The sequence below is a fragment of the Chanodichthys erythropterus genome, chromosome 8 (genome assembly GCF_024489055.1).
Source record: "Chanodichthys erythropterus isolate Z2021 chromosome 8, ASM2448905v1, whole genome shotgun sequence".
In the NCBI taxonomy this organism is placed as follows: domain Eukaryota; kingdom Metazoa; phylum Chordata; class Actinopteri; order Cypriniformes; family Xenocyprididae; genus Chanodichthys; species Chanodichthys erythropterus.
In genome coordinates, this window is record NC_090228.1 from 32,992,350 (window position 1) to 33,001,462 (window position 9,113).

Genomic DNA, 9,113 nt, shown 5'->3' on the forward strand with positions numbered 1-9,113 from the left:
TAAACTCCAAACGCTACATCGACATTCTTCAAGACATAACGGATGGATATAACAGTAGCTACCATAGAAGTATTAAGATGAGGCCAATCGATGTGAACAAAGAGAATGAATCTGTGGTGTTTCATAATCTATATGGCTCTAGCGGTGTTCGCTGTGTGGCCCCCAAATTTAAATATAAAATTGGTGATGTTGTCAGAATTTCTAAAGTAAGAGGCCCGTTCACGAAAGGGTATGAGGAAAACTACACACAGGAATTTTTCACAGTAACAGCATGCATCCCCCGTAACCCGCCTGTCTACAGATTGCGTGATTATGACGGTGATGTCATTGATGGGGTTTTTTATGCAGAGGAATTACAAAAAATATTTGTGAAAGAAAACAAGACATTTAAAGTGGAAAAAATTTTAGATAAGAAGAAGAAGGGGTGTAAAACAATGGTGTTGGTACAATGGCTCGGATGGCCTGCAAAATTTGCATCGTGGGTTGATCAGAAAGAGCTGGTTGATGTACAAGTACCATAAAAACAAAATCCTGCATAACATGAATGCATTAGTGTAAAAACCGGTCATGGCTGAGGGTGGATTTTATGTCACGCTCCCCTGCAACGCTTCGTTAACTGCTTATCCAGAAAATACCATATCTAGCTATACAACCAGATTAGCAAGAACGTCTCGGTTACATAGGTAACCCTCGTTCCCTGAAGGAGGGAACGGAGACGTACATCGGACAGACCGACGAATAGGAATCTCGCTAGAGAGGCCAATCTACTTCGAGTGTAACTAAAACGAGCCAATGCACATTGGCATGCAATCATATGCATCAGCTGCTCGCCTCGCAGCGCGGGTATATAATGAGCAGCAGCTGCGTTGCATCTTCAGGTTTTCGCTGAGGAGCCGAACCCAGCAGGCGGCAGCATCAGTCTGTGGCGACGGGACGTACGTCTCCGTTCCCTCCTTCAGGGAACGAGGGTTACCTATGTAACCAAGACGTTCCCATTCAGTCGGTCACGTTCGACGTACGTCGGACAGACCGACGAATAGGAATCCCTACCAAAGCGCCACAGGAGCTGCCCTCTTCCAGCGCTCTGTCGTGAGCCACCTGAACCCCCTTGCCTAAGGACGGTGGGACCAGGCTCACACAGAGAGGGTCGATCACTGTTGTTCTCAAAACCCACTCAGTGCGACAATTGGATAACGCTGGGAAAGCGTAGCCTTACATGCGATAAGGAACGCTGCGGAAGCCATATCCTTCCCCGAAGGAGTTATATGGATAAGTACATATAGACTAACCTTGTAGGTTGTACAATATATGGAGAACTGGGGTGACTCCACTCGGTGAGAGATGGGTTCTCCCAGAGGGAAAGACACGGGCTTCGTTTAGGAGCAGCCGTGGAAAAAGCCATATGGGATCCCCGTAGGGTCACACACATATGGAACCCAGCCTAAATCCGGTTCTCAAGGATACAACGGAGTATAGGCCTGGCGCCAGACGCTCCGCCACGTCGGCTGCCGAAGGGTAACCGGAGGACTCAACAGGGTCTGCCCGTAGGGACTCTCTGGAGAATAGAATGCGCATGTAGCGCAGCAAGCCGACACTAAGCCGGGGCCTCTCCGTGCCTCTGACCTGAGGCGAGAACACGGGAGGAGACCGGCTCGACACGAAGACTATAGTATCTAGCGAACGTGTTAGGTGTCGCCCAGCCCGCAGCTCTACAAATGTCTGTTAGCGAGGCGCCACGAGCCATCGCCCAGGAGGATGCCACACCTCTCGTGGAGTGAGCATGCAACCTGAGCGGGCAGGGCACGCCCTGAGCTTGGTAAGCCAGGGCGATGGCATCCACTATCCAGTGAGCCATCCTCTGCTTGGAGACAGCCTTTCCCTTCTGCTGGCCTCCGTAACAGACAAAGAGCTGGTCTGAGGTCCTGAAGCTTCGAGTTCTGTCTATGTACAGTCGCAAGGCACGAACTGGACAGAGCAAAGACAGGGCTGGGTCTGCCTCCGACGAGGGCAGCGCTTGCAGGCTCACTACCTGGTCCCTGAAGGGAGTGGTAGGAACCTTGGGCACATAGCCAGGCCGGGGTCTCAGTACCACGTGGCTGTCACCCGGCCCAAACTCTAGGCACGATTCGTCGACCGAAAATGACTGCAGGTCCCCTACCCTCTTGATGGAGGCCAATGCCACCAGCAGCAAAGTCTTCATAGACAGAATCTTTAAGTCTGCTGACAGCAAAGGCTCAAAGGGAGCAATCTGGAGTGCTCTGAGCACCAGAGTAAGGTCCCAAGAGGGTATGGAGGGGGGACGAGGAGGATTTAACCGTCTCGCCCCCCTAAGGAACCTGATGACCAGGTCGTGCTGACCAACAGATTTGCCATCTATGTGGTCATGGTAAGCAGATATGGCAGCAGTATGGACTTTGAGGGTGGAGGGGGACAGCCTACGCTCCAACCCTTGCTGCAAGAAGGAAAGCATGACTCCGATCGAGCATCTTCGAGGATCTTCTCGGCGAGAAGAGCATCACTCAACGAACAGGTTCCACTTCGAGGCGTAAGCACGTCTCATAGACAGTGCACATGCCGAAGTGATGGTGTTAAGTACCTCAGGGGGTAAGTCACCTAGAACCTCCGCGTCCCGTCCAGGGACCAGACATGGAGTTTCCAGAGGTCTGGACGCGGGTGCCAAAGAGTGCCCCGTCTCTGAGAAAGAAGGTCTTTCCTCAGAGGGATGGGCCAGGGAGGGGCTGTCGCGAGGAGTGAGAGTTCTGGGAACCAGGTCTGGTTGGGCCAGTAAGCGCAACTAACAAGACCTGCTCCTCATCCTCCCTGACTTAGCACAGGGTCTGTGCAAGTAGGCTCACTGGGGGAAACGCATATTTGCGCAGGCCCTGGGGCCAGCTGTGAGCCAGTGCATCTGTCCCAAGTGTCCCCTCGGTCAGAGAGTAAAACAACTGGCAGTGGGAGGTTTCTGTTGAGGCAAACAGGTCCTCCTGAGCCTCTCCGAACTCTCTCCAGATCAGCTGAACCACCTGGGGGTGGAATCGCCATTCTCCTGGCAGCACAGCTCATGATAGCTCGTCGGCCACACGGTTGAGCACACCGGGGATATGAATGGCGCGAAGTGACCTCAGAAGCTTCCGACTCCACAGGAGGAGATGGGGGGCGAGTTGCGACATGCGACGGGAGCGTAGACCACCTTGACGGTTGATGTATGCAACGGTCGCAGTGTCCGTACGGACCAGTACATGCTTGCCCTGTAGCAGGCCTTTGAGGCGGCTCAGAGCAAGGCGTACTGCCAGCAACTCAAGGCAGTTGATGTGCCAATGCAGATGGGGTCCCGTCCAAACCCCTGACACTGCATGCCCGTTGTACGTGGCACCCCAGCCGGTGGAAGAAGCATCTGTGAACACCACAGCATGCCGGGACACCTGTTCTAGGGGCACTCCTGCCCGAAGAAACAAGGGGTCCGACCACGGACTGAAGGTTCGGCGGCACTCCTGAGTGATTGGCACCCGGAACTTGCCGCGCTGCCATGCCCATCTCGGGACTCGGCCGTGAAGCCAGTGCTGAAGCGGTCTCATATGAAGCAGACCGAGCGGTGTTACAGCCGCAGCAGCCGCCATATGCCCCAGGAGCCTCTGAAAGAACTTCAGTGGGACCGCTGTCCTGCCATTGAATGTATTCAGGCAGTTCAACACCGACCGAGCACGTTCCTCTGTGAGGCGTGCTATCTGCTCGACCGACTCCAACTCCATACCGAGAAAAGAGATCCTCTGCACCGGGGCGAGTTTGCTCTTTTCCCAGCTGACCTGAAGCCCCAACTGGCTGAGGTGTCTGAGCACCAAATCCCTGTGTTTGCACAACTGATCCCGGGACTGTGCTAGAATGAGCCAGTCGTCAAGATAGTTGAGAATGCGAACACCCTGTTCTCTCATGGGAACAAGGGCTCCCTCCACGACTTTCGTGAAGACGCGGGGAGACAGGGCCAGCCCGAAGGGTAGGACTCTGTACTGATATGCTCGACCTTCGAACGCGAATCTCAGGAATGGCCTGTGTCGCGGAAGAATTGAAACATGGAAGTACGCGTCCTTCAGGTCAATCGCTGCAAACCAATCTCGGGGACGGATGCACTCAAAAATGCGTTTCTGCGTGAGCATTTTGAATGGTAGCTTGTGGAGGCTCCGATTTAAAACTCGCAGGTCCAAGATCGGTTGTAACCCGCCGCTTTTCTTGGGTACAATGAAGTAGGGGCTGTAGAACCCCGACCTCAAATCGGCTGGAGGGACCGGCTCTATCGCGTCCTTCGCCAGTAGGACTGCGATCTCCGCACGCAGGACAGGGGCATCGGCATCTTTCACTGTAGTGAAGAGGACGTCCCTGAACTTGGGGGGGAAGCCGGGCGAACTGAATCGCAAAGCCGACCCTGATGGTCCGAAGGAGCCAGCGAGACGGACTGGGGAGTGCTAACCCGGCTCGCAGAGACCGTACAAGCAGGACCAAAGGTACCACCGGTGTACCCGCAGCAGGGCAGCGAGGTGGAACACAGGGACGCGGCTCGGGGGGCTGTCTTTGTGAGGCTGCCCAAAGTGGCGTCACAGTGTGCTAGGCAACACTTACCTGGCTCCATGGATGGACAGAGGGAGCAGTCGAGGCTTTGGCTGCCCGCTGCTCGCTGCTGTCCACTGGCGACAGAAGAGGGGGATGAGAGTGGTGAGGTTTTTCACCTCCCACTGCTCTCCAAACCCTCTTCAGACCTGGAAATGGAGGAACTGCTCTTTAAAATTTGGGTACCGCTGCCTCTTGGGTCAGTGGCGGAACAGAAACAAACCCAATAAAAGGATTTACCACCTGGCCCTCCTCCAGGGGTGGAAGAGCAGCCCCACCCATCTCTGGGTCGCCCGTCTCTTTTTTTTTTATTATGGGTGATTCTCACCAACCAGTTAAACAGCTGCAGAGACGGGAGGCGTCATCTCCCCGCAATGGATACAGCAGAGCCTGCTGGGCTGGAGTTTCTTGCAGGGGACGACACCCTTGGCGATGAGCAGACTGAGGGGCGGCCCAAGAGGAACTCAATGGTTTGTCATGGGAAGCTCCCCGATCCGCTACTGAGGAGAACCGCTGGGCTCAGTCCTCGACAGTGTCACCGAAAAGGCCACCTCGTAAGATGGGAGCATTGAGAAAGCATTTAGCTTGACAACCTCTCACACCTCACAAGGTAAGCCAGGGGGCACTTCTGGACCACTGAGGTGGACATCGTCTGGCTGAGGGCCTGCGCCGTGACTTTGATCACGGTTAGTCAACAAGCGCAGCTCAACCCCAGCACAGAACTACCCTCATGCAAAAAGAGTGCCTTGGCCTCACATGCAGGGTGGGTGTGGTCTGTGTACAGCCACCCCATCCAAGAGGGTAGTGAGAGAGGAAAAACTTATGCAGATTCTGGCACCTTTGGCATTCCATATTTATGGCACCAAAATACCCCCATACTGCCAAGTTTTCCATGCACATCTGGAAGACCCAGGAAAGCATGGCTGTAAACTCCGAATCTGAGTCAGCATAAGCACACACCATTACAGTGGGCAGCGTCACCCTCATTTCCAGAGCATAACAGCACTCTCTCCGATGCTGCAATCGACGTCTGTCCCTCAGCTGGAGCTCTGAATGAAATGCTAGGTTCCCCTATGAAAAGGACCAGCAATTCAATCCAGAAACTGCACAGCTTTCAATGCGCTAGAGAGGGAGGGGCCCTAGGGGGTTGGTTCCCCGAAGGAACCCCTCAACCTCATGTCACCCAAGCCATATCAGCAAAGTAGACCTCTTCTGGTGCACCAGAGAGGGCGCTACAATGGAGATTATGCAAGGGAACCGCGCATCTAGGGCGCCGAGCGAGCGCTGGGTTGCTGTGACAACCCGCGCTGCAGCTCGGCAGCTCGACGGCACACGACACGCAGAGGAGCGAGAGGTTTGCTCTCGTTGATCTCCACGGTCTCCCAGAGTGTCGGCCGACCCGCGGCTGTGCTTTTACACACAAGCGGCAGCTGGCCAACAACAGAGGGGACTCAAGCTTCCCGGAGAAAGAAGAGTCACGACCGGCGTGTCGACGTGATCATGTTCTCATATGAAAACATGAACACCCACGAACATCACTTCAGCACGCGCCCAGACATGTGAAAAGGTGATCGTGGCCGTCAGTGAGGACAGGAACGACCGCATCCAGAAACACAAGTAGGATGTTGTCTTTAAAAAGACGCGAATCTACTTGTGTAAGCTCTTTCAGGGACTTTACTCTTTTAGAAGTGCTGAAGCACGCAGGGGAACGGCCACCGCAACACAGACAGGGATTGTGTGCAGCCTGTCGTGTGCTTTCTCTCTCTTTGAAGGCGCTCACTCTTACCAGCCATAAAAACGGCTTTTCAGCGCTCAAAAGCGCACCGTACCGGCCGTGAGAACAGCCTTCTGACGTTGTCAAACAGCTATTTGCTCAAAAACGGCAAACGAAACAAAAACAGAAAAAGAAGCGAAAAGCTGAAGATGCAACACACCTGCTGCTCATTATATACCCGCGCTGCGAGGCGAGCAGCTGATGCATATGATTGCATGCCAAAGTGCATTGGCTCGTTTTAGTTACACTCGAAGTAGATTGGCCTCTCTAGCGAGATTCCTATTCGTCGGTCTGTCTGACGTACGTCGAACGTGACCGACTGAATGGGAACTATAAACCTAAAAGGTGAATGGGAAGTTGGTTTGATCGAATTTGAATATCCTAGAAGCTGGTATACTTTTAATGAGGAAGATGCAGCTTTCATCTTCAACTATGGGGAAACAACAACAACAGGTGCAAATAGTGAGGATCACACCCCTGAATACACCGCTGAAGGTAAAGAGATTGAGATCTTCATCTTCAGGGATAAAAAGATATCAAATGTGCTACACAGGTTAAAAGCTGGATATTATGACGACATTGTTTTTTTGATCAGGGAGATCAATGCAAATCTACCACCACATGTGAGTTTTGGTTTTGACCATGTTAAAAACAAAGTGTTTCTGAAAGGTCCACCAAAGACATCACTCACATTTTACGGAAAGTTGGCCGTTATTTTAGGATTAAAACCGGGGGTTGCAATAGAAACTAATGATCAACCTGTTGAAAACCACAGTATTGGATACAAGTCTGTGACGTATGCACCTCATCAATCAGATATAAATGGGGGGTTCTACACTATATATATATATATATATATACGGATATAATACAATATCAATCAGTTGGAGACCATCATGACCAAACAGTGTGTTTTTTAATAAACGCTTAGGAGAGAAAAAAAAAAATTAAAAAATGATTTATCACACCAATCATAATGCTGATCCGATGCGTTACGTGACGTATTACCAGAATCAAGCTGGTGGCGGCCTCCCCGGCTATGTTGGGGCCGGACCTATGTATGGAGCGGGGGTTGGGGGCTTTTTCGTGGGCTTTTTAGAATGGCAATACCCTTGCTAAAGCGTGGATTTAGCATAGCGAAACCACATCTTAAATCAGCGGCGAAAAATATATTAAGCGATGTTGTTAGCAATACATTATCACGATCTTTTAACAACGATGGTACTCAAGATGGATCCGGGTTAATGGTGATGGCTCGCAAAAGAGGTTCCAGGCCTCCAGGGGTACGGAGGAGTGGCCAGACACAGAAGAAAACAAAACGTGCTCAGAAAAAAACACCAGTTGTAAAACGCAAGCGTAAGGAGACAGCCAAGCGTACTGGGTCAAAAAGAGCAAAGAGAGCTGTTAATACAATATTTTAAAAATATGGCGGCAATACATAACATGTCACTAGAATGTTTAAAAACTGAGCTGGATCTTTTCACCGTGCCACCCACCCAAATGTCGCTTGAAAGAAATACTTATATTGAAGTCCCCCCGTTATCAGCAATATCGGAGACAACACCTTTAGAGTTTTTTATTGCGGGGGCTGGTGAGGACTACATTGACCTAAACAATACACTTCTATTTTTGCGGGTCAAGCTTACCAATCCTGATGGCACTGATATCGCAGATGGGGATCCAGTTGGGCTGATTAACTACCCTGGAGCAACAATATTTACGCAAGTAGATGTATCGCTTGGGGATCATCTTATATCACAGAGTTCAAGTACATATCCGTATCGCTGCATAATAGATTGTCTTACCAATTATGGTAAAGACACGCTTGAAACAAATTTCTCTGCAGGGCTTTTTTACAAAGACACAGCAGGACAAATGGATGTCGCAGACCCCGCTGGAGAAAATCGCGGGCTGACAAAGAGAGCAGCCTTTACCAATGCTAGTAATATCGTCGAGCTGTTAGCACCTGTACATGATATATTTTTTCAGTCAAAACTTCTAATTCCTGGTCTAGATCTTAAAGTTCGCCTGACCAGAGGTAAAGATGAGTTCTGTTTAATGAGGAGCAACGGTACACCTTATAAACTAAGCATATTGTCTGCATCACTGTTTGTGAAAAAAGTGTCCGTGGCACCTGCTGTGAGGTTGGGTCATGCTCAAGCTCTGCTTACAACAACAGCAAAATATCCTGTGGACCGCGTGTGTATGAAGACATTCTCAATACCTGCAGGTTCACGTGTCTGTAATCAAGAAAACTTGTTCTTAGGCACACTGCCAAAATCTATGGTTATAGCGATGGTTGATAATGATGCATTTACAGGATCATATAATAAAAACCCGTTCGCGCTTAAAAATTATGACCTTGAATTTCTAGCAGTTTATGTGGATGGGCAACAGTACCCCGCAAAACCTTTGCAACCTGAATATGAAAACGGTTCTGCAGTGCGTGAGTTTTACCAGTTAGCATTGGCTTCTGGAAGACATCTTAAAAACCAGCCTCTGTCTTTTGATAGGGAAGAATTTCTGCATGGGTATACACTGTACGCCTTTAACTTCACACCGGATGAGGAGTGCAGTCAGCATTTGTCACTTATCAAGAGTGGAAATATTAGACTAGAAGCCCGTTTTAGACAACCTCTACCTCGTACTGTTACTTTATTAATTTACTCTGTCTTTGACAGTCTAATTGAAGTTTCAAATCGTCGACAGGTTCTGGTTGATTACTATTAATACATAAAAT